At 43.7% G+C, this 25,972-nt stretch overlaps 1 protein-coding gene and 1 long non-coding RNA gene across 15 annotated transcripts in view; one reads left to right on the plus strand and one right to left on the minus strand.

Moving 5' to 3' along the window:
* The window catches only part of Nfia (nuclear factor I A), a 544,849-nt gene that overhangs the window by 440,313 nt on the left and 78,564 nt on the right, over positions 1–25,972 (minus strand). The gene's annotated exons all lie outside the window — the stretch shown is intronic.
* Positions 1–25,972, plus strand: part of LOC128097737 (uncharacterized) — a 221,574-nt gene that overhangs the window by 96,604 nt on the left and 98,998 nt on the right. For 11 of the 12 annotated variants that reach the window (XR_008213963.1, XR_008213955.1, XR_008213966.1 and 8 more), the window contains one exon: positions 1,603–2,178. This is a non-coding gene — a long non-coding RNA (uncharacterized LOC128097737). The remainder of the gene's footprint in view (positions 1–1,602; positions 2,179–25,972) is intronic. The other variant, XR_008213965.1, reaches the window with a different exon arrangement.

Below are 25,972 nucleotides of genomic sequence, written 5' to 3' on the forward strand. Positions count from 1 at the left end.
AGTCCAGTCCTATGTTCTGCTGCAGGGAGAACCCACTTTGAGATAAAGATTCAGGAATGGAATCCCTGAGCAGAAAAGCAACCAGCTTTGGGAACTGAAAACACCCGTGGTCTTTCCATTATATCATAGCAAAAGAGATGTTTTCCCTTTTGACAAATGGGTTCAAAGATGAGGATCTCCTCCTTTCCCACAGACAATGCTAGAAACAGAGTTTTGTCATGTATTTTGTCACTCCCATGTGGCTATTGAGAGTCTCTTTTGAAACAAAGATCCCAGGAAGGGAGGCTGGGTACAAAGTGGCTACTAAGGAGTCATTCACTGTGGTGCTTTGGATCAACTTTGCCAAGTTTCCAGATCCATCTAAAACCTTCCCTCCTTTGGTCAGCTTTCCCCAAGTATGACAGCCTGCCCATTCTGCAGCTCTCTTCTGAGTTAGAAGCCACTGAGAACAGAGTATAGTCACTGATCAATTGTATTTGCCCTTGTGAAAGATACTCTGTTCCATATGCTGATATTTCACCAGGTCTTAAATATGCCTTTGTCCTGTGTCATTCCCTGCTTTGCTTACAAGCACCTTGAGGGCAGAAATGTTGCCATAATATGATGTGAACTCCTTCTTTCTCTCTAGTACCTAGCAGAGTGGACACACAGTAAAGGTTCATCACATTTATTTCTCATTGTATGTAAGAGGTCTTACAATAATTTCTGAACTAGAAAATTTGATAGAAACTTAAATTACTTTGTAGAGATGTTTTTATTTATCACTCATGGCAGAATACAAAATATTTTTATGCTACAACAATTCAAAATGACTCTCATCAGGAGGTGGGATCCATTTCCTTCAAATCTGTGTGCGCTTTGTGATTTTTTTTTTGATCATTTGAATACTGGGGGAGTGATATTGTATGAGATATGCACTCAGGTCTAGAGGGCCTAGCGAAAAAAAATGCTTAGCTGAGACCAGATCAATTGTGAGACCATAGAATTGTGAACCTAAAGAATGGTTGTTATTATAAATAACATTTTTGGGATAATTTGTTAGGCATGAATCAATTGCTAATGCATATACAGGGATATGCCATGCCTTAGTTATCACACAAGCCCATGGGGTCCTACTTTATGAAGAGAAAACAAGGGGTCAGAGGTAAAGAGATGAGGGATTGCAGTTTAAGTCTTTATGAGCTGTCCTAGTAAGCATCTTTCAGCAAATGTCACATTAAGAGGCACATGTCTCAGCAGGCACTGGGTGTCAGACAGAGGACAAAGAGGTGTGTGTTAGAAGACGTCAGGAAAAGTTCAGACCATGAGTTCCCTGCCGTGGGCTCTGGGTTCCCTGTATTCAGGATGAAATGAGGTACAATGGACATTTGCAAAGAGGGGGACGGTGACAACAATTCATGAAATTCACCGGACACTTCTTATGTGCCAGAAGCTCTTTTGGGTCTCTAATCCTTAGAAAAGTCCTGGGTGGTTCTGGAAGAAATTAAAAAGGTCATGAAACATCTAAGTGGTGTGTCCAACTACAAAGAGAAACAACAATTGAATAAATGGCTCATCTGGTCTAGTGTCTGACTTGTCACATCATTTTCTACCTCTCAACAGACTGAATGGGCACTTGAGTGTTACTGCAGGGGAAAATCGGTGGAAGCCGTGGAACAAACAACTGTGGCTTCACATGCTGACTTAGGCCACTCTGTCGCAGGACAGTGGCTTCTCCAGCTTGATAAGAACAGGAGGGCTCCTGTGCAACCTGCTTTGTGAGAGCATTATTCTACAAGAATTCTACAATCAGCTTCTGAAGAAGGCGAAGAAAAAACCTTGAGCAGAGGCCTCCAGAGATCCTCATGAGGTATTGTCATCCAGGGTGAAAGTCAGGATGGTCCCTTCTGGTTTCCTAATAATGGTCCTCACTGTTTCCAAAGCACTGATTGGATCGGATTCCAGGGCAGCATGTGGGATTCCCGGCTTATTAACCGAGAAGGCCAAGACTTAGAAGTTAGTGGTCATACATCGTGTTACAGTGTTTGTCGGCGTTGGAATGGGACTATTTTATTTATACTCCCACATTCTTCACTAATCATGGAAAAAAGAAAACTTCATGGACACAAGAGCACTTCCTGTGGTCGAAGCACGTGGTGTAGAGAAGCAGCAGCTCAGTTTCTTGTTCACAGAAGCCAGGTGTGTGTACACAGTGCTTATGAGAACTGCATTGAATGCATACGTAGAATGATCCATCTAATTCTCACAACAACCGAATACGGGGGGGGGGGGGGGGGAGGGCGGGGGGGTATGCACTTAGCATTCTCGTGTTATGCGTGGGAAGGTGGAGGAATACAATAGTTACATAGAGCTGGGGGTCAAATGTAGTCAGGCTCTTAGCACCATAGTGTGCAGCCTCTGTGTTCTGGGCAGCACCACCCCTGTGCTGGAGAGAGAAATGAGATGATAATGAGGCAAGCTCTTACTGCCTTATGTATTTAAAGTGGTTTGACCTTGAGCATGCTAATTAAATCCTCTGCATCAGTTTTTTATCTGTTAAATGGGAGTTTTGATGTCACCTGCTTCATAGTTAAAGGGATGTTGTTGTACGAGTTAATTGGCGGTGTGTGTGTGCGCAGGTGTGTTGCTTCAAACAATCTCTCCTCGTACATTTAGTATGATTTGAGTGTTTGTTATTACCCTATTATAAGGGCCAGCATGGGCGAATCTGCAGGTGTGTAGCGCACACAAGCCCTAAGGGTCCTCAGAAGAGAGAGGCCTTACTGTCAGTAGGGATGATTAGGCTGGCTTCAAGTGAGGAAGCGAGAAGTAAACCGAGACTCAGAGGACAGTGTCACAGGGTGGAGGTGGAAGGGATGCCAGCATCTGTGTCACTGAGTGACTTTATCTCCCAGAGCAAATCTCATCTCGTGGGGATGGGCAGCTTCATGCTCAGCTACCTGGGACAAGGCCTTAACTGAAAGCCAAGCCTCCTCACTTCTCTGCCTGCTCCCTTTAAGGCCCGCTTCTCTGCAATGTCTGCTGACGTCATTCAAAGCCAGCTCCATCAGAGATTATACGGCTTCAACCAACCCATCTGTGATCTGCTCCTGTGGCACTCCCTCCAGCTGCAGTGTTGGACGCTGGCTTTTCTCTGCCTTCCTTTTGGGAGGGATGCAACTGAGCAATACATTTCCGAGTAATGACAAAAGGTCTTTACGCAAATAAGGGACTTGCCAATCTATAGACAGTCTCCAGATACAACCATTGATTTGGAGCCTGTCAGGGGCTTGGTAAACATTAATCTGCACAGCAAGCCCGTGAAGTCAGTTCTGCTATTATTCTCCACAGGGAAATGCCGAAAGCCTGTGCTGGAGTTCTCTGAGCACCAGTGGCTTTGCGAGATGTCATGGTAGATAGAGATAGGATCTCAACCAGTGCTCTAAGAGACTGCAACGCCCACAGACAGCAGGTTGCTTGGTTGGTGGCTGGCAGTGCCTGTCTGGACCATCCACAGGGAAACTGAGGGAAGTTGTCTTGCGTCTGTGGCAAGACTGTTGTGACTAGATAGTGCTGCCTGTCTTAGAGAAACATGGGCAGCTGCCCCTGTCTTCCTCTCTCTGGAGAGCTAGAGCACAGCTTGGTGCTGTCAGGAGAGGACTCAGTTGCCGTAGAGAGAATGAAGAACATATTGCTGTGCTTTATTCTTTCATGCACTCATCTGTCCACTTATCTGTCATCTATCTGTCTGTCTTTCAGCTTCTGTCCAGTTCTCATACGATCCACAGACCTTTATTGGGGTGTGTCGTGTGTAACAGAACATGATGAGTAGATTCATATTTGCTTGACCCCATGGATTTGAGTGGGGGCCTTCCAGAGGGACACTGTGGGATGGTGCTGCAGTAAGGGGGAATGAAGAAATGTTCTTCTCAGAGACGGGGACTGAGGAAGGCAGTTCAGGGAAGCTCAGGCAGGCTGCCCTCACTCATGCTTCTGTGCCTGCAGATGAGTGCCCAGCTGGCCAGCTGGCCACTGGCACTATCTCTTTGTGTGGTAACTGGTGGAACCACATATGTGCCTCTCCCGCATGCAGTCTCCTCACTGGCACCTTCCAAGCTGGAGGTTCTGTTACAGTGTCGCCTGCCAACTGAGGCCACTTGGCATGCTGAGATGCCCCTAACCTATGCACAGGATTGCTTCTGCATAGGAAAGTTCAGGTCAGGTTGAGCCTGCCCCCCTCCACCTCCCACTCTGTGTGTGTGCCCCCCAACTCTGTGTGTGTGTGTGTGTGTGTGTGTGTGTGTGTGTGTTTGCCTGGAGGAAGCCCTTTCTGCTCTGCACATGAACTTCTTCCTAGGGCAAGGAACAGAGCAGCTTTGTGTGCTCTGTAGGGTGCTCTATTTAGGGAAAACCCAGCCACAAGCTACAGAGTTGTCCAAGTTCAACCCCCCGACACAGTGTGCTGCAGTCAGAAATCATAAGGGAGAGAGGAGGGCCCAGAGAAAATAGAGAAAGTGGACCTTCAGCAGATGGGAAGGCAATGAGCTGTTTTTTCATGTCAGGTTTTAAAGATCTTGTCCGAGTCTTTCTGTTTTTATATATAGAATTGTTAAGGTCCACGTTTCACGTCTAAATTTTTCTGTGCAATTTATTGTTGCTTTCCATCTAGCCGATATGTCGGGTGGGGGCTTGCCAGTGCGGTTCTCTCCTGAGCTTCATCTGCCTCTGAGAGCTGCCTGCACTTCGCTGGCCACAGAAGAGTGCCTGACATTCAGGCTAGTGTCTTGGATATAATTGAATTGCTGGGATGTGTTAAACATTGCAGGGCTTTAAGCCGAGGGTAATTTAATGATGTGGCCTTTAGGATTGTTAATTAGCACTGTCTGTACGAGCATGTAACAATAACACCACCTACTGTAAAGTGAATGTTCTACACTCAGAACACTCATTTCTTTAGGGCTTCCTGTGGAGAAGCACTCATTAACTCCTTTGGTGACAAAGCCTTTTCCCTTTTTGAGGGGTTCTGCTGGCTGCGAATTCTCACTCTCTCTAATCTCACATTCTTATTCTGTGTGAAACCAGGATGCAGCCGGCAGGCAGGAACATACAGAGAGCTGATGCTCGGGCCTGTGGTAGCACTGACTTGGATGATCCTTCTCTGCCAAGCTGCCGGGATACTGTGCCCCAGAAAGCAGAGAGGCTTGGGGAAGGATGTAGAGAGAGTCAAGAGAGGGTATGGAGAAACTGCAACCCTGTACACTGTGAGTAAGAAAGCAAACAGTGTGACGTACCGCACAAATGAAAAACAGAACTCCCATGGGATCCAACACTTTGGGCTATTTATCCAAAAGACTTGACTGAAATCAGGCTATCAGAGAGATACCAACCCCTCCTTAGTTCACTACAGACCTGTTCAAAGTGGAAAAGATTGCTATGGGCCACAGGAATATATTATAAGAACTCAGCTGGTTATGGAAAAGCAACTGCCTGAAGGGATCAAGGAATTCCTTCAGAGGAAGCCAAATTCCAAAGAGCTTTTGGTGTTATTTGGCTTGTTATATATCAGCTGTCTTCTGTTATGAAAATCATTTGTGCCTTCATAGTTTTCCCAAGTGATTTTTCCCTAAGAATCAGTGTGGACTGATCACTCTTTTGGGCATATCCATTCAAGGTATTTGGAGAACAGCCTCAGGAAAAGCTTCCTTCCCCCAGACCATCCATTTCTCCACTTTCAGCACTGGAATCAGATATCTCCCTTAGCCACATTCAGAGACTAACAGGAATTAACAGTCCAAACCACCACATGCTAGTCTCCTGACTTAAGGTAAATTCCACAAGGAGACAACACCTAGGTCAGGTAGACCTTAAGTAATTAATAGCTTTGCACAATTTAGCTCAGACTCTCCTTTCTTACAGCCTTACTAACTTTATAGACCTCTAACTCCTTATCTAACCACTTCTAAGAATATTTAGATAACCTTTTGCGCTGACAGCTATGCTTAGCCAGAACCCCAGTTCAAGCCTCCCTGTAATTATCATCATTGGCAGCATCTGGCAAGGTCCATCCCCAGACAGAGGAAAGTACCTTATCAGAGATACCTCTGTACTCTCTAAGAACAGACTTAAGCGTCCAGACTACCCGTTTGAGAAGGCCTGGCAGATGTGCCAATTAAGCTTAACTTCTTCCTTTCCCAAATCTTACCTCCAGTTCCAGATCTCTCTTTAACTATCACCAGAGGCATCTAGCTGTACACAGGTTGCCTAGCGACCTAGCACACTTTCCCCCACCCTGCAGAAAAAACGGCAGATAGCTTGGACAGATAGGAGCCACAGGAAAAAAGAAGGCAGTTTTATTTTCTCCCATTGACCAAGCAACTTATAGATTCTTAACATTTTCTACCAATCACATTTAAGGTTATAGTTGAGCACATAAGATCCCTCTTTGTAGACATTACCCAAATTTAGCCTTTAGTTAATTCATTTCCCCATTAGTCACTTCCCTTTTGGGTTGCAAATGATAATTAACAATTACTACCCCACTATGTGATTTTTATCACCCTTCCGTTTGACCCTGGAAGCCTGGCTTTGTACTGCCAAGGGATTACTGCTTGTAAGTGTATATAAACCGGGACTCCCAGGGCATGGGAGGATGAAGAAGAAGATTTGGAAGAATAAATGACTAGACTAAGAGCTCAGTGTGCTGAGATTCTGTTTCCCAAAATTAGTCCTTGCTGTTTGTAGTTTTCTCTCCTGAGCCCCTGGGTTGTGTAATATTAAGGCTGAGCCGGGCGGTGGTGGTGCACGCCTTTAATCCCAGCACTCGGGAGGCAGAGCCAGGTGGATCTCTGTGAGTTCGAGGCCAGCCTGGGCTATCAAGCGAGTTCCAGGAAAGGCGCAAAGCTACACAGAGAAACCCTGTCTAAAAAAACCAAAAAAAAAAAAAAAAAAAAAAAGATTAAGGCTGGTCCCTCTAATATTATACAAGAAAAGATAAAGAAACATTGTGTATACTGATGGATAAATGGAAAAGAATAGATGGCATATGCCTGCAATGAAATCCTAAGGAAGGCAGTTGTGCGCTGACACGGGTGAATCCTGATAACATTATGCTAAGTGAAATAAATCTGCTACAGAATGAGAAATATTGTACAATTCCATTCTGAAATATCTAAACATCAAATTCTTGGAACCAAACAGTAGAGTGCTAGTTGCCACAAACAGCTGAGCAACAGAGAAGATGACAAGGTGCTAGTTCAAGGACATCAACATTCAGATGAGTGGGTTCTAGAGGTCAGCTATTTAACACCGTGCCTATGCTCCACAATAATGCGTTTTACCCTTCAAATGTGCCTAGGATATGGCATGTCCCATGTCAGATGTTTTCACTGCAGTTGAAAAAAACTCACGGTGGGTGAAGGGAGTGTAGCTCAGTGGTAATTCACTAACTCAGCCTGCAGGAGTCTGGGGTCTGTCCACAGCAACATTCAAACATACACACACACACACACACACACACACACACACACACACACACACACCCACCATATATATGAATGCACATACAGTATACATGTACAAACATATACAGAATGAGCACATGAGCATGTACATGTGCATACAACATGCATGCACACATATTCACGTGCTCCACATACAGTATGTGTACACACACACACACACACACACACACACACACACACACACACACACACAGAGTCATGGGATCTGATCACTGAAAGACAGGATGTTGACTTCCACTCTGTTTGTCCAGTTAGAGGAAATGGTCCGTGGCTGCTCAGTGAGCTCAGGGGCTCAGTTGAATTGTAAGTTTAGAAGAGGCCTGCATGTGCTCCATGTGCTGCATGTGCTGCATGTTACTAGTTTTGGGGAAGCTGCAGCTGTTGATAAGATGTGGGTACTCACTCTGTTTTTTCCATTTATGTTATAATAGACAACGACTTTTCCAATCACCTACCCATCACTTTAGTAACAAGTATCTATTTCTGAAGTTACTTGCATTCTTCAGTGAAAAATGCCAGCTATATTTTAAAATATTTGGATGGTAGTCTATTGTCTTATACTGTGTTCAGCCAAACCTTCTCATGACCATGCTCTAGGCCGTGATATAACTGTGGGGTTTCTACTGTAGAATCTCAGCTCCCCGACCCTCCTCTCTGGCCTTCAGTTGGTCTCTTACAGTTTCATCTGGCCTCTATCTGGAGATGGCACACTGGCCGTGCCTTTACAGACTGGGTGAGAACATGACTGGCTGACCACAGCCCTCCTCTGTCAAAGCCAGAGGTGGCTTTAAATGACTTCTCAGTGCAGAGCCTGTTGACTGAACTGGGACTGAGTCCGACTCACTGTTCCAGTGCCAGCTCCTTGGCCCATTTTCTTCTAACCTGTCAAGCTGGTCCCCTGCACGGCCCTGCCCTGCCGTCTCCCTGCACTCGCACGGTTGTGTCTGCCCAGGGCCGTCGGCTGTCCACGCTTACGCCCTGATGCCACCGCACTGTCTGAAGGCCTGACTTGTGTATTTTGGCTGCAGCCTCCCTTTTGTTTCTTCTTTATTAGTGCCGCTTGTTTTTACCCACAACAGCCATCCGGAACTTCCTGCCTTTACGGCCCCTCCCCGGAACACCCTTCTCCCAGTCTACTGCAGCCCTCCCTCCTGTCTCCCCTTGGTCTCTCCTACCTTGCCTCCTGCTCCTGTATGTATGCCAGTTCCCTCGTGGCTATCTTTGACTTCTGTCCTTATCATTATTTTTCCCAGAGTATTACTCTCCTGCAGCGCTCACTTCTTGATAGTCAACAAAAGGTCATTTCCTAGGCAGTGTCTTCTATGGTGAGCACAGCACCAGCAGAGTTGGGCATGCGTGCTTCTTCAGGGTATCTTCTTTTTTTTTTTTTTTTTTTTTTTTTTTTTTTGGTTTTTCGAGACAGGGTTTCTCTGTGTAGCTTTGCGCCTGTCCTGGAACTCACTTGGTAGCCCAGGCTGGCCTCGAACTCACAGAGATCCGCCTGGCTCTGCCTCCCGAGTGCTGGGATTAAAGGCGTGCACCACCACCGCCCGGCTGCACCACCACCGCCCGGCCAGGGTATCTTCTACAAGCCATCAGTAAAGCACTTATCCTGTTAATTGCCATCGATCTAGTCTGCCTTTATCCCAGGTCATAATAGTATTTGGACTGCACACATAATTCAAGTTTATTTTTTATGTTGATGAACAGGTGAGTTGGGAAGTTGAGGCAGGAACTAGATTTTGTTCATCTCCCAGAGGCCAGGCAGCCACTGTCTTTCTGGTAATGGTCTTGCTGTGCACTTCTTTCTCTCTTTCAAACTGTGATTATCATTTCCTCTCGTTAGTTTTACTTATCTGGACGAGTCTTGCCATTCCTATCATGCTTCCTCTAGACGGCTGTCCACATGCACACCAACCGTCTCTCTGAACACGGACTGTCACAAGTCTCGCAGGTTGGTTTACTATGATTTATTAATTTCGAAAAGTTGTAAGTTGCCTTTAAACTACTTTGCTCCGAACAAGCTATTTATATTAGTAAACTAAACTGAACTTAGTATTTTGTCACAGACATGCCTATTGACATGCATGAGAATTTGCTGGTTTGTAATATTCGTGAAACAAGGATGTCAGTTTTGTCTAGTATTATTCCCAGCAGGATGATGGACAAGGGGTTAAACAAATACATGCTGATGAAATACAGACATCCTTTATCCTGCCTTTAGGAAATAGGTGAACTCAACTTGCTAAGAACGATTCTCATGTCATTTTTTTTTAACTTTATCAAGTGGAAAAATATCTTTTCCCTGAAAATATTTAACCAGCTATAGGGCAGGTATTATCATAAGGACTCAGGACCTTCCTTCAGTCATTTAGTGAGTACAATTCTGTCCAATTTGATCCAGAGCTAGATTTAAAGGAGTAGGAATAATAGGAAGAGGAGGAGGAGACAACAAAAACACAGACAGAGACAAAGACTATGGACTTCTGACACGGTGTTTAGGTTTCCTAGATCCCTAGTTCAGGCTGACAGCCATGGCACCTCTCCTGTGAACACACTTTTAACTAGGTGGCATCTGGTGCCTCTCAATGCAGATATGTTCCTGCGTGGGAGAGTGGCCCTTCTGTGGTGATTGAATGGGCACTGTCTGTCAGATCAATTATGTACGAGACTCATCTTCTCCAGGGTTCCCTCACATTTTTTCCCCTCTCCTGAGAATTCACCAGGTACTCAACCTTCTGTCTCTGAGAGTCAGGCCTACAGCCCGTGGCTCACCCTCAGCTCTTTCCCTCCCAAGAGCATGGCACAAAGGAACACTTCCGGGCTTGCCTTTCCCTTCTGGCGGGTCTTCTCTGGTTTCCAGACTGGACATTTAAACATGGTGCTAGTGGGCAGACCTTCTTCCTGTTTCCACTGACACACCGTCAGGACACCCAGCTCCTTAGTTGCTGTGACACTTGTGCAGTGGAACCCCTTGCCTGTCAATGTATTTCTAGTCTGCCTCATTTTGTGCTTTTATCTGAGGCCACGGCTTCTTTGACCACAGGGAATGGGGCAATGGCCATAAGGTATGGAAAGCAGGGAGTTTTCTGTAGGTGGGTTTCCTGTAAACACCGACCTGAGAGCTGCCTAGCTTCCTAGAAGGCATGATTGGTAAAACATTATAAAACCTTCTCTTGGGCTCTGTGGAGAGGAGGCATGGCCTTCTGTTACTGAAGTCAAGTTTCTCAGGATCTAACTGGCAGAGCTAGAGTATAATGAGATCAGCTGTCAGGGGCGCCATCTGGGGTACCCAGGAAGCATAGCTCTTGTTCATTTGCAGAAGTGCAAGGTGACAAGAGGTCAGTCAGTCTGCTCTCAAAACACGTTTGGGATGTAGCATCTCCTTCCCTCTTCCCTCATACCCAGCCCGGCTCCTCCATGGCCACTCCCAGCAGCTGTGCATCTTCTCTTGTCCCACCAATGAGCAGCCACAACTCTATTTAACAACGCAATTCAGGGAAAATGCTTAAAGCCCTCTTGGTTCTGTCTGACGGTGTGCTGCCATTTCTTTCAGAGCTCTGACACTTACTGGTTGTGGTGGCCATCTCCTTGCTATGCAGACACCAAGCACAGGCCTTATTATTGCCGCCTTTGCAGTTTTCTGCTAAGAATGCATTTCAACCAAGCCTTTGCATCCTTACATCTTTCACTGTTGGAGTATCAGTTGGGAGTAACTTGCCCTGGTGGGACCTTGCTTGCCCTGCTTCATTTTTATCACTGTGATTCTCTCCATCGGAAGATTTTTATTTATAGACTTGGGTCCTCATCTATTATTTTCTGCTGCCCCTAAAAGCATGGTAGTCCTACATAACAGACCTTCTTGCATTGTGTCCCTCTGGCTTAGAAATGCTGAGTTAAAGCAGGGCTTTAGCATGTACTCACTAAGGATTGGAAGGGCAGGAACAGTTCCTGTGGTGTGTGTGTGTGTGTGTGTGTGTGTGTGTGTGTGTGTGTGTGTGTATGTGTGTTGATGGCACTACAACATTTGTTCCTTTTTCTTTAAGAGGCAGTTGGTTTGAGCTTAGAATCTGAAATCTGATAAAAACACATTCAAGGTCCCACTTTACCACATGCAGGCTGAGTAACCCTTCAACGTGTCCAACCTCTAAGCCTCTACAGACTCACCTCTACAATGGACATAATGACACAAGGGTCAACCCCTAACTAAGCTGGGTGAGAAAACACAATGACATAATATTTGATTGGCACAAGCACACAAGAACTGCTTAAGAAAAACACCTTTGCCAGCTTATCCAGGGAAGAGTGGATTCATATCCAAGCCTCTGGAGGGAAAAATCAGTACATGCTCACAAATCCTACTTCCAAGAGAAAGATCTTTAAAATCTAGACCAGGCGCCGGTTAAGAATCCTCTTGAGAAGTACCCTTTCTTGAGATGTAGAGACAATTGTACACCCCTTCTAGGCCTGAGCTGAAAATGACAAGTAGTCCCTAGGACAAAGTTCAAGTCAGCACAGTGCCTGGGCTCAGTGTGCCGCAGCTGTCTGGCTTGGCCCCTGGCTTTCGGGATGGGTGGTAGGGTTTAAAGAGTGGGGAGGAAGAGGCCAAGGAAATAACCTGGCAATCAGTAGAAGTTCATTTCTAAGACTTTGTGAAGTGCAGGCTCAGGGCTGGGTCTCTTCACCTCCTCTTACCCACTTTCCTGTTTGGTCGGCAGCTCCAGTCTGAGCCCACTCTGTGGCCCCTTGCTGGTGGGTCAGTGCTTTATTTCCCCTCTAAAGAAAAGCATTTGTGTCTAGTAAATCTTTCCTTTGCTCTTATTAAAACACTTGATGCTGGTTATTGAGGCCTGTTCCAAGCTAGGTGAGAATCAATAAGGTAGTCCACTTAATCATTTCAGCAATCAACAAGCTATTTTCTTAGTTTGCACTCTGGCCAAGGCCCACAGAAATCCCAAGGCTTATCAGGTCCTCATAACCCACATAACCACTTGGATACCTCCTCCCCTCTTTCTTCTTCCTGTGCACCTCAGGGAGCTCCAAGTCCTCTGAAAAGCCCCGCTGTCTGCTTGGCCTTAGGACTGTGCTTGGCAAGATGATGACCAACCCTAGGTTTCTGGAAAGTTCCTTTTGAAAGGAAAGGATAATTTTTTTTCATGGCTTTGGGCAGTCAATACTTGATTATAAATGCTTTTGTCTCAGCCATTGAGTCTTTGTAGGTTCTATGCACCTGCTTGGAGAATGACCCATATCCTATAGGTTCAAGGCTCTCCAACATCAAGGTTCAAATTCTAACTAGTGTGATTTGTTCAAAACAAGTTATATATTTTATGAAGAATTAGAAGAGAAGAGTTAAAAGGTTCCCAATACAATGAAATGAAAAATGTCTACAGAGATAGAAATATTAATTGTTGGTCATTCCATATTATGTATATATTGAGTTATCTCACTTTACCCCAGAAATCGATGCACTACCGTTATATGTCAAAAACATATTTATTGCCTAAAACTCAAGAATAAAAAGATATTCAAATTCTGTTTTGGCTAGGAAGCCTTCTGCAGCACCTAGAGTGGTCAGGGGTTTTTGTGCTGGTTTGAACAGATACCCTACTTCCATTCTTCCCTGTTCTCCAGCTAATAATCCCTTAAGGTCTAGGTCTGTGGCTTAGTCATCTGCATTACCAAGACTACCATGCTACCTACCACACAGAAATGGTCCCAGGTACTTACTGAGAGGAAGGGAGGGAAAGAAGGAAGGAAGAGAGGGAGGGAGAGAAAGGAAAGAAGAAAGAAAGGGAGAGAGGGAGGGAAGGAAGAAGGAAGGAAGGAAGGAAGGAAGGAAGGAAGGAAGGAAGGGAGGAAGGGAGGAAGGGAGGAAGGAGGAAAATAATTATTTTATCTAGTCTTGGACGTCAGTGTGGATTCTAGTCTTGACATGGTCTGTAATTTCTGGGTGTCTTTAACCTGTTCTGGCCTCAGTCTCCTTTTCTACCTGTGAAGTATTTCAGTCCTCCTAATTCTTCCTGGTTCATACATTTCATACTCCCATACCTCTAAGTCCATGGCTCCCAATTCTTTGATATCCAATGCCAGTGTAGGTAACATATATTTTGAAAGCTCCCACTTTTTAACGTGAAACAAATGCCCCAATATTAGAAGGGACATCATCCAATTAGAAAATCATGTCTAACTGCAATAACAAGATGAAATAAAGGGAAAAGAATTTATGGTAAAATCTTAAGTAATCATTTCACATAAGTGAGGCTAGTACCCAGCTAGAAGACGCAATGGAGGAGTCGGATACTTGTGACTGTCACCCAGTCACCTTGAACTACACCTCAGCTGCAAATGCAGACTAAAGCAGGTGGTTACACTGTTGTCTCATATAGGATGGGAGCTATTGTCACCACTGACATAGTTGTACTATGTTTATATAACTGGTTTCATGTTACTTGTTAACAATTTTAAAGTAGCAGCATGGAGCCCTTCTAGAACCAATGCAGCAGTCACATTGCTGGAATGTTCAGGGCATGTAAAACAAGATAGCATTTAAGCACTGATAGTAACAATAGGCATTTCACTCGGGGGACTCTCTGGTGGACATTCAAAATTCCTCTGGGAAGCGGGACAGCTTGCTCTCTGTAGTTCGGCTCTATCTCTGACATTGAAGATGTGGGGAATCCATACCCTCTACCAATCATATACCATCAGGGCATCCAGTCATTGAACCAACAGACACCTTGCCACCTAGCACATGTCCATAATGCTGTCTTCAGGATAACGCCATTTCTGCCCCAAACCTCTGCAATTTAAAATGTTAGAATGCCGTATCCAGTCCTTGCCTGAAGGCACCGGTGCAGTATCTCAAAGCTCCCCACATACAGAGGGGTCCTGTCCTTCTAAGCTCTAGTATTTCTAAGCTCTTGAATTTCTTAATTTTTTTCCATTTTCATTTTACTCCAGATGCTGTAAATTCTGTTGTCAGTCTTGGCATGTGTTGGGATACATATTCTCTATTCTTCAGTATCTAAGAGATGCTTTTTTCCTGAGTGGTTTCTGAGCTTTGCCCACCAATGCTTTGTTTTATTATCTATTTTATTACTAACTATTTTGATTATGGATTGAGCAACTTGTGTATTTGTTAATTACTATATATTCTATAATTTATACTCTGGACTCGAAAGGTCTGGATTCAAGTCCAGAAAGAGCTCATCAACTTTTGCATTCTCTTGCTTTACTCTGTATTATTAATATTATTTTGCCACTAATAATAATTGTTGATTCTGTATAGAATAACTGAATTAAAAAAGATAACACTGCATTTGGCAGTAACAATATGCTATCACAACCCATTAGCAAATTGATGCTTTTCTTATCGTGTTATTCAGTGTCTATGGAAAAAGGTGCTCCCCTTTTTCTCTCAGCTCTTCATTCAGAATGTGAAACTCTTGAAGAGATATGAATTTCCCATCCAAGGTTTCCATCAACAATGGATCAAACAAAGTTGAAAAAAATTGTATCTGTATTGAGTGTGTACAGACCTTTTCCTGGTTATTATTCCTCACACAATACAGAATACCAACTACTTTACGTCATTTGCCATGGACATTGTTTTAGTCATTTTAAGTAATCTAGAGGTTATTAAAGTGCACAGGTGTGTGTGTAGGTTATATGAAATTTACATCGCTTTATAGAAGGAACTTGAGTATCTGTGGATTTTGGTATTTTGGTGGTGGGGTTCTGGATCTATTCCACACATGAAGGGCAACTATTAGATTTCCTGTGAAAATAAGGGGGGGGGGGTAATTGCATTCAGAAAAAAGAACTCCATCAATTATTTAGGCTGACTCATGAAGGAGTTGTACTAAATTAAGAGAAGTTGTAGGAATCAGTTAATCACAAAATCATAGGACTGATTTTTAAAATTATCCAGGACTTAGATCTGCTTCATCAGGATTATTGGGTATCAAGATGGATAATTTTGAATAATTCTTCTGATATATACAAGAGAAATATATGCGTCCTAAGCTAAGAGCATTAGAAAAAGCATTTTAGCAATCTGTATATGCTAACTGCAAGTCATTTTTACCTGACCATTGAAGCAGGGCAAGATAGTATACCTCCTAACACTTAATTTAGTTTAATTGTATTTTATAGGAAATTTTTCAGAAAAGATGCCATTTACTGTTCATAGTTTTCACCAATTCAGTGCAATCATAAGCAATAGCCAAACTAAAACCCACAGGGACCAAGCTTTAAAAGTACTATAAATGGAATCCACTAGGATATAGTTAGTTGGCCCAGACATTATTGTGCTTGGAGGGAAGCAAAAGCTGACTTCAAATGATTAACTTATGATGGAGCCACAGCGAAATCCAGGCAAGCGGTCATGTCAAGGGTGGACCTAAGCCTGCCCTCTCTGGGAAAAGGGAGAGCCACTGTACTGTGAGTATGGTGTTCTTCACTTTGTGGAAACTTTATAAAAATGGAGTTGGAAGACCCAAATTTTCCTGTGAACTGCTAGCTATATATGGTTTATACCCAAGAATTTGAAAATTAGTACTCTTTTTAAAAATAACGTCAAGGAGATGACAGATTTTATTTGGCTAGCTCTCACATGCAAACTGATTTCAGTGCACATGGGCACGTCCCCCCCATGTTTGTGTGTGTGTGTGTGTGTGTGTGTGTGTGTGTGTGTGTGTGTGTGTGTGTGTGCATGCATTTGTGATATGTGCATGAAGATACTGCATGGGGTTTGCTAGTTCATGGTTTTGTGTTGGAAGTACTAAAGCACCTTGCAAGTAGAATGTGATTTCTCTGCTCACAGTGATGAGAACCCTGCTCCCACAGCTGAAGCTCACTGACAGTGAATGGAGGCAACCCAGCTGCCTGGAAACGAGGTGGTCTGTGGGTCATTTGGAGCACAGGAGTTGCCACAGACCATGAGGGCATTTTCAGAGTATGTTGGTTACTTAGCATTTAGGATATAAAGTTTGAAGACTGACCTCTGTCTCAGAATGTGTCACCAATGACTAAGGCTTTAAAATTCAGGGCATAGAAGCAAGAGATGGGCATTCCTCTGCAGAGATCTTTGGACATCAGCTGTGGAGGCCCCTTGAAAGTCAGAGTGTTCCATGTCTCAGCTGTAGAGTTCTCCTAAGTGTGGGGTGCCAGCCACCTGCCTTAGATTTCCTGTGGAGCTTGGTAGGAATGCTAAGCCCTTAGCCTCACTTCCTAGGTGTGCACTCGAGTCAGGGATGTGTAATCGTTAACAACCCTCCTGGGTTATCCCCAGCTCTTTCAGCATAAAGTAATAATTGCAGGCCTATCATCTATTTTCTCGCTAGGAGCGGAGCACATCTTGTTCTCCAATGCGTCTATAGCACCTAATTTTAGTTTATCAATTGTAAAAGTCACTCAGTAAATAGATTTTTAAACCTATGGATGGATGACTGAATTAGAAAAGCCATACACTAATAACAATAGGTCACTAACTGTCATTGTACACAGTTCTTTGTACTTCAGTAGTAGTGGCCTCAGATGCCAGTTTGCACTTCAGAACAGGGCAAGGTATTTTCAATAAAAATCTATCGAATATTAAAAAATAAATCCTGCCATTAAAAACTGTAAGGTCCTATAGGTGTCTGGAGCAGGCATGTTGCTCCTCACTAACCCACTGCTTCAGGCACTCAGAATGGAGTGGGGGTTACCAGACTCCTTAGAATTCTTTATTAAGTTTGTTTCTGTCCTTGCCTCGTATTCCACACCGAGACAGGTATTTAAAGGGAGCATGCATAAACTTGCGCTTAAAAGCTGGAGGAAAGAGTTCAAAGACAGACACATCATATTGTGGTCTGAACATCTTTCAGCTCCCTCCCTGTTTGGAAATGGAGGATTCACTGGAGCTGCAACCTAACCCCGAGCCTGGCTTTCCCAGACAGAGGTTTTCTTCATAAAACCCACTCAGGCCCTTCTTCTCAAGTTCTTCATACACTTTTCACCAGAAAAAAGAAATCATTCATATCTAACAAAGGGGCTTGGATGCTTTAGATAGTTTCCATTGTAAGTTTTTGGCACTGTCATTGCCCAGGCTCAAGTTACCTTCTGATCCTCTTCTCCCATCTGCTGAAAGTGCATTATCCCCTTATTAGCCTGAAACCGTTACTGTTTGCTGTGGGCAGGAGAGGAACAATTCTACCCCTGGAATATTCCTGGAGATTGGAGATCCCTGGTTGCTCAAAAAAAAAAAAAAACCCTGACCTTACAGCCTGCTTTCCTGAGAATGGCATGGAGGCATGTTCTGGGAAAGGGTTGTTAGCACAGTGGGAAAATGGCCCAGAATTCTGACTTGAGAAGGCTGAGCACTGCCAGCAAGTGTCTGAAACCATAGTCAAATATTTTCTTGGGAGGAGTGATCTCAGGGGCCAACACCACCAGGGGTTCCTGGGCTAAAGGGACACCAGGAGGAGAGCCAGTGAATGAGCCTCTGAGTCTGCAGAATCTTCTGTGAACATTGCTGAAGTTCTGTTCTTAATTCAGTAGGAAATGGAAAATCTCCATTCCCACTCCCAAACATCTTAAAAATTCTTACCAATTACCTTTGGTGTGAAACATCTCCCAGGTTTCTAACTGAGATCTAAATAATGTTTGCACATCTATGAATCCAGGTGAGAATGATTCCTTCTGTTCTTTATGCTCTCTAGCCTACCATTGAAAATGTATCCTTTTGATAATATATATGTATGTGTGTGTGTATATATATATATATATATATATATATATATATATATATATATATATATAAACAAACTGTGGTCAGAAGTAAGTCATAGGAGAAACACAAAATCCGTGGTTCTGCCACACTAGAAGTTGCTTTATTTCATATCACACTGAAGTTGTCAAAGACAGTGTCCTGAAATATTACTGGCCACTGTTCGAAATTTGGGCCATTGTTAGTTTGTCTAATGGAGCTCATTTTCCTTGATGCATGAATGAGGATGCAGTTAGATTCCTACAACACAATGTTAAAAATTTCCTGGCAACTGTAATTGATAATTATATATTTTTCATAATTTATAAATATTTTCTGAAAACATAATAAGTATATCTAGTAGTTTAATGCATGTTCCTTTATGAATTAAATGATGATCCCAAGGGGAGCCCTGTGATACATCAGACTGTTAAACAGGTTCATGGCACCCCAAGAAATCAGCTTCATACCTGCATTAGGTGATTATAGCTGTTAATTATAATGAGAAATAAAAATAAGTCTGGGCTTGAGGTCACAAGTCCTGTGTTTGAGTTTCAGCTTGGCCACATGGCAGCTATAGAGCAAACTGTAAGATCTTCTGAGTCTCAGTTTCTTCATTGTCCTAGAGAAATAATCACTACCCCAAGAAGTAATTGGTGAGGTTAACCAGCGATCCTTGATCCTTTCTCCTTCTAATCTTACTTGTTGATCATGTACACACTTGTATTTTCTTCTAAAATAAAATGCTCATGGTGCCACTATACCCTGCCCTGCATATGGGCTTAATCCAGTTTCTTGGTGTGGTGTAAAGGGGTTGAACCTTCTTCATCAATGTTCCTCTTTTAAACCACTTTGGTCATAAGGAACATTTTATCGTTTCCTTTTCCCAGCCTCCCTTTCCTTTCCTTTAGCCCTCTTCCATGTAGTGACTGGTGCTTGGAACACCCAGTTCATCTGTGCCATCGGAAAACGTCCTCTTTCCTCTGTGCCTCTTTCTGTAGCTTTCCCAGTTCAGCAGAGTCGCACACACACCCTGGTTGGCCCCCAAGGTGTGCTCTGTCCCCACACTGCTAACACCCAGTGCCTGTTCTGTCATCCACTTTCCCCTCATTCTCCTTCCGTTGTATTGTTCCTGTTTTCAAGCTTGGAATAGGAAGTTGCTTCAGAGAGAAAGCATTTGGAATTTGGAAGGACATGTTGCCGTCATTGCATTGATTTGCTGCTAACCACTATATTGCTTTTGTTTTAAAATTCCAGGTACCATGAAAAATTCCAGAGTTCCACCCTCTTTATATTGTTTGAGGATTTAATGCGCACATATAATGTCTTTTGCTATGGTCTTTAGCCCCAACCCCTTCCCCATGATTCCGCCCCTATACCCTGTCATCTTCCTCTCACATTCATGTGCTCTGCTTTTTTGTCGTCCCCCCCCCCCCGACTCCTCCTCCACTTTCTCCTCCTCCTCCTTCTTTTTCAAAGCCAGAATCCACTCAGTATTTGCATGGGTTTAGGACCATCTACTGGAAACTTCAGAATTTTCATGTAAATCTAGAAAGCATTTACCAAAAGTTTGGACATGATGTTAATTTTAAAAAGTTGGCAGAAGATATACAGGCATGTTCTGTGAGGCCAAGAGGAGGGAACTTGCCTGGCGTGGGCATGCTCCATGAGATCTGTCAAAATATTTTCTCTTTCTGGAAAAACCTTGTAATAAAGCCCTCCCTTACTGCTTCGCAATTTTCTACTGTTCTCCAGGAAAGAAAAAGTCTGCTGGGTCAGTGGAGAACCAAAAAGGGGCATTCTCCTCTCCCACCTGCTTTTGCCCTGGCTAGAGACGTCACTGATGGGAAGTGTTGACACTCTGTCCTCTCTGCCCGACTGAGGGGGTGTGGCTGGGGGCGTGGCTGAGAGCTGTTAGAGGGCGATAGGCAAGTCTGGTAAGGAAGAATAGAAGGGAAGCACATCTGCTGAGCAGCTCTTTGCATGAGACACTGTCCTGTGTCCAACATCTGCAGCCTTGGGACACAAGCGGAGGGCAAAATTCCTTATGTTTTACCGAGGAAGGAACTGGAGCTTAGAAAAGCTATATAATATGCTCAAATTTCATCTGTAGGGCAGGGATCATAGTTCCTGTCCAATATGACGTCACAGCTCATGTACTGTTTGTTTGGTTTTTGTTTTTTTACTACACTAAATTATATTACCCAACATACATTCTCCTGCATTTCCATCTACCTTTTGAGTTCTCACTCAAAAGTGAAGTGAAAAGGATTTCTCACAATAATCCTGGGAAACTTGTTTATTCACCTCTAGCTTACATCTTGAAATGAACCCGATAAACACAATAGAAGTGTATTTATAATGCATTAATATCTTAATTGGTTTATGGTTTATTTTTGACATAGCCCCTCCCCTACAGTTTATAAATGAGGACACTGAGGCACACAGTGGTTAAGTGACTGGCCCGAGGGGGAGATTTGTTCAATCATAAAGATGGGCCTGAAATTTTTCTACTTTGTATTCTGACTTGGAAGGCAGGGAACATATGCTCAAGGGGGAGATCTCACTGAGTTTCATGTCAGGTTGTCTGCCTGCTAATTTAATTCTGTCATTCCTAGTTACATCCCTTTGGAGAAGACACCACCAATTCTCTCCCTTTTGATATTTTTACACTAGAAATATTCCTCTTGCTAAGTCCCTCACTCTTCACAGGTGCCATCTTGCCCCAATCCCATGAGTGTGTGCTGTATCCCTTCCTATCTCCCAGAGGGTCCATAACTTTTCCCTGGATTTATTCAGAACTTTCCACTCCAGGATAGAGCAAGGAGGGGGACTGTGATCTTTGTGGACTCTGAGCTCTTCTGAACCCTTTCTTCCCATGGCCATGTCCCAGTCAGAGGGAAGGATGCTCTGAAGATGGGGGTTGTTGTAGTTTTGTAAAGACTGTCCTTCAAAACCCTCCTGGCATAAATGTTTCATGTCTTCGCCTCTGTGAGGCCAGGGCTGGAACATTCAGCTGTGAGGGTGTTTATATTTGTGGAACTCTCTTGAACATTTGCTGCGGGTTTCCAACAGCTGCTATGCTGAAGCTCTGGGGAGACGAAGATCATGAATATTCAGGTGAAGCCACCAGAATGAACAGCCGTTAATAGAATAAATGCCTAAACAGTTGTGTAAGGCTTATTAAGACCTATTGGGGCTGAGATAATAAATTCCCACTCTGACATGTTGCAACTACTGTCGCTTAAACACTTTGGATCACCTCTTCCAAACTGAAGGAAAAAATGATGTGAGTTCTCTATGCGAACACAAAGAAACACCTGGAAGCCTTGGCACAGGGAAGAGATTTGGCAGAGATCTTTCCATGTACCAGTGAGGCCTCAGGAAAATGATGTGTTGTGTGTTGTTTCTATTTTCAAGGTTATCTCAATGCATTCCAGCTGGGGTGGTCATTGTTCCTGCACTACAGAGAATCTGTCTTGAGCCACTCAGACTGCCCCAACATGAGTTCTGAGCCAACAAGATTGTGGGGTCTGGACACAAGTACCTCTTCGCCACAAGCCCATGGCCTGGGTCTCTCCCTCCACAAGACCTTTCCAATCCTTCCAGTCTTTTCAGTGGGTTACCATATCAGAGAGGCCAAACAGCTACTCAGGGAGACTCTTTTCCCTACTCTAGAGATCCAGAGCTGAGAACGAATGCAAAGATTGCAAATGGACCAGAGGCCTTTCCCAGTGCCCATTGCAGACAGGCTTAGGAATGTGTAGCTATGAATGGGGCATGTGGGCCATGGTGAAAGGAGCTTTTTTTTTTTCTTCCTGATGACAGCTGTCACCTTGAGTTAGGCTCACCTAAACTTCTTAGCTTTGGCACCTCTAGTCACAAGGCATTACCCTAAGATACACAGAGGACCCTACTCAGGTTCACACCTAGAGGCAAACTCGGTCATATTTGATCAGAAACCTGCTGTCAACTCAGATAAAGAGCACTTGACTTCAAATAAAGGCGACTGCCTTACTTAATGAAAGAAACTTACTTGTGGCAGGCAGCAGGACTACCTCCTGTGGAGCTGACAGGGACAGCTCATCCTCACGCTAGCCCTGCTAACTTGTCTTCCCTACTCTGAAGATGCAGTGAGGTCCTGATGAATGCTACACGTCGCCATCAGGACTTTAGAAGACACACAGACAACAACAAATCAATGCAGAGACCTGGGTGTAGTTTGACAAGAGTAGTAGATTTTAGGGCAATTCAGTAGTATTGTACCTGGGTCTGGGTTTCCCCTCTGCTACTTTGTCTAGGTCAGAATGGCCCAAGGCAAGCTACTTTACTTCTCTGGAGTGCACTTGTCTCACCTGTGACTCAGTAGTATTCTGCTTGTATGAAACACTTTTTTGTTGTTATATCCAAGATGGTTAGCTCACCAAGGACCAATATTCAACATTCTCCCTGACATTGTAAAACTTTTATGCAAATTTTTTAATCTCCCCAACCTGGTAAAACTTCTGTTTATGCAAAAGCCCCGCTGTATGGCTGGAACTTAATGACCTGGAGTGGCACATCCTTCCCCCTGTTTCCTTCATTCCCTTTGTACCAGTTACAATTAACCACTGAGTCAGACTGTGAGGTCCAGCTCCCACCAATATGATGAGACACAAGCATCACCTGCTTTAGTATAAAAACTAAGTGAACTTCCTGCCCTGTGTGCTTGCTAGCCTGGGTTGTGTTGAGGTACTCCCTTTCTGCCAAAAGAAATTGCCTTTTGGTTTATTTTGACTTGTTTGAGTGTTTCATTGTGTGATAATGAGAATATTCTCTTTCAACATACCCTCTCACAAGCTTATTCTGAGAATTAAAAGCACATAGAACTTTTGGTCAAGGAACTATCTCATGGTTTGTACTCACTTAGTGAATTCATCTATTTAACAACCATTCATTCATTCACTTACTTCCCATTCCTTCTACCAATGACTCAGCAAGCTTACTTTTTATTGTATTCATTGTTTAGTACTAGGATTGAACTTAGGGCCTCACACATGATGTTATGCAGTTATATGTATATTAATACTCCTCTTTTAATGTTTTATTTTGAGAGAGGGGCTCAATAAGTTAATCAGGCTGGCCTTGAACACACTATATGTAACGTTGTCTGGCCTTGAACTTGTGGTCCTTGAGCCTCAGCTTATGGAGTAGTTGGAATGGCTAGCCACCCGCAGGCTGGGAAGGACTAGTGTTGAAGCATTCTCTTGCCATGTAGAGATCAGCATTTTTCTTATGCAGTTTCTAGATGTGTCCATACCTTTAAGTACTAGGTAAGTCAGCAATCTGCCTAAAAGTTAGGCAAATTAAAGAGGAAAAAATCTTAATTCTTCCCCATCTGCAGCCTTCCATACCCTCTGCTTAGGGGTGACCTGACTATCAATATAAGACCCAATCTGTCCCATAGTTTTTTTTTTCTTTTGTGAATGTGTTTGTCTGTGTGTGTGTGTGTGTGTGTGTGTGTGTGTGTGTGTGTGTGTGTGTGTGTGTGTGTGTGTGATAGTGAGCAGTCCAGAGGAATGAAGGAATGAACAGCTGGAATAAGTTATTTAGTCCAAGTATGGTTAACTGGAAGGGCACTTATTTCCAGGAATGGCCAAAGGGTGAGGGGAACAGGCAGAAGGCAGCAGAAAAGTTCCTCAAAAAGCCTGAGGCCCAGGACTGGACGAGCTCCAGGATTGGATAGCAGCCCATATTCTGAATAAAGATGTACAGTTTCATTTTACAGGTTAGTCGGGAGGAATCTGATGGCTGTTGCTTTTCAAAAGGTGGGTCAAAAAGTGACCGGAAATCTGTCCAAATGGGAAAACTCTCTTAGAAGAGTAGGTGAGGAAGACATTCATGTGGCCCCAATAAAGCTGAGATAGACTTTGTTCATAATGATAGCTCCTGGGTAGGGTCCGGATGGGGTAGCCTGCGTGAGATGCCTTTAGGAAGCTGCAGGCTAAAGTGTGCTTTCTTGGCCAATGCAGGAGCCTGGCTGATTTTAGACTAAACTTTACACCCCTCACCTTCTCACCCCATGAGCTAATAGTTATTTTTATCGCCTTCCTGTTTCCTTAATGGGCATGTCTGGTACTCTATGTCACTTCCTGGGTTCTGATTGGGAGAATTTTCCAGGATGTCAGTCTTTGGTAATACCATCCTACTTGGGATTTTTGTTTTATTTTGCTTTTTAATCACACACATGTATAGACTCTGGGAAAAATCACCACACAGTAGAAAACCCTTCAATGTCTAAGATTATAGACTGTTTAAAAATTCCTGTCCCTACAGTCCATATCCCTTTGTCACATAAGCATACTCTAGTGATTTACTTCTGTCTCCCTCCGAACAAACACCAGACTGCTTAATCTTGTTCTGGAAGAAAAAGATCCTTCTATGGGAGCCTACATGAGGCAGAATTCTTTCTCTAAGGGGTTTTGAGAATGAGTGATTTTATTCTCATCCAATATGTGGGACAGTAAATACAAAGTAGAGATTGCTTCATAGCTAATACATGCAGGAAATAATCTCAAACAGGTTAAACCTAAGCTACCATCCCAAGGGAGATCACTTGAGGCCTACCAAGTGTTAGGGGGGCCAGGAGAGAGCAAAAGGTTGTCTTTGGAAAGGTTAGAAAGGATCAATTACATCTACCTTTACATTATCTCTATTCTTAGCAACCCTCTTCTGGGGGTAGGGGCTGGAGGATTAGATAATTCACTCAGGGTTATTAGTATCTATCCAGCAAGTCTAGGATTCCCATTTGGCTCAGCTTGGTTCTAAAGTTGTTTGACCCCCATCTCACACTATACCAGTTCCCACTACTCCACTTAAAATAAAGTCTGAGAGTCCAAAAGAGACCGGAGAGTTTGGGTATGCCCTCGGAGCAACAATCACACCCAATTTCCCATGTCAAGCAGCTCAGGTTTCCTGTGCAGAGCTGGGAGAGTAAAGGAAGTGGGGACACAGGTCTCCCATACAGAGCTTCAGCAAGTGGTCCAAGCCTCTTGCTTAATATCTTAGACTTACACACACACACACACACACACACACACACACACACACACACACACACACACAGCCTTTTGCAGTTGTGGTTAAAAGTCATTTAAAATACGTTCCAGATGTGGCTAGCGGGTAGTTAGGCAGGTCTTACAGGCATGGGGAAGCCCAACCATGTGTGTGCTCAGCACCCCAGGCTGGCTCAGGAAGTGGGTCTATAGGCTCAAAGGTAACAAGCTTCCTTTCCCCTCTGGCTGGGGGAAACAGGGTAGGGTGGGGCAGGGGAGCTGCAGCTGGCCTGAACTGACTGGCTGAGAGGTGGAAGTCCACTCTTCCTGATCCTTCTACATAGGCTACAGCCGGCGCTTTTGGAGTTAGATAGACTTGGGATTTCTGAAGCAGTAAACTTGACTCTTCCAAGGAGCTCAATTCCTCTAAATCTCAATATTCTTATCTGTAAAATGGGGATCATCGTTTGCTCTATAGAGCTTTTTTGAAATAAAAGAGAAACTATGCAAAGAACCTGGAACAGGAAACAATAACTCTCATGTCATTACTTCTGGATAGGAATAATAAAACCAATAGTTTTTAGACCTTTTTCCTTTAATAGTTCCTACATCATAAATGAAAATGGATCCCAAAGAATGTTCTTAGTTTCCCTCAGTGGTGTTGTCAGAGGTGAATGCCACTTGCCCTC

Source organism: Peromyscus californicus, unplaced genomic scaffold (assembly GCF_007827085.1).
Source record: "Peromyscus californicus insignis strain IS unplaced genomic scaffold, ASM782708v3 Scaffold_5__1_contigs__length_169319896, whole genome shotgun sequence".
Lineage (NCBI taxonomy): Eukaryota > Metazoa > Chordata > Mammalia > Rodentia > Cricetidae > Peromyscus > Peromyscus californicus.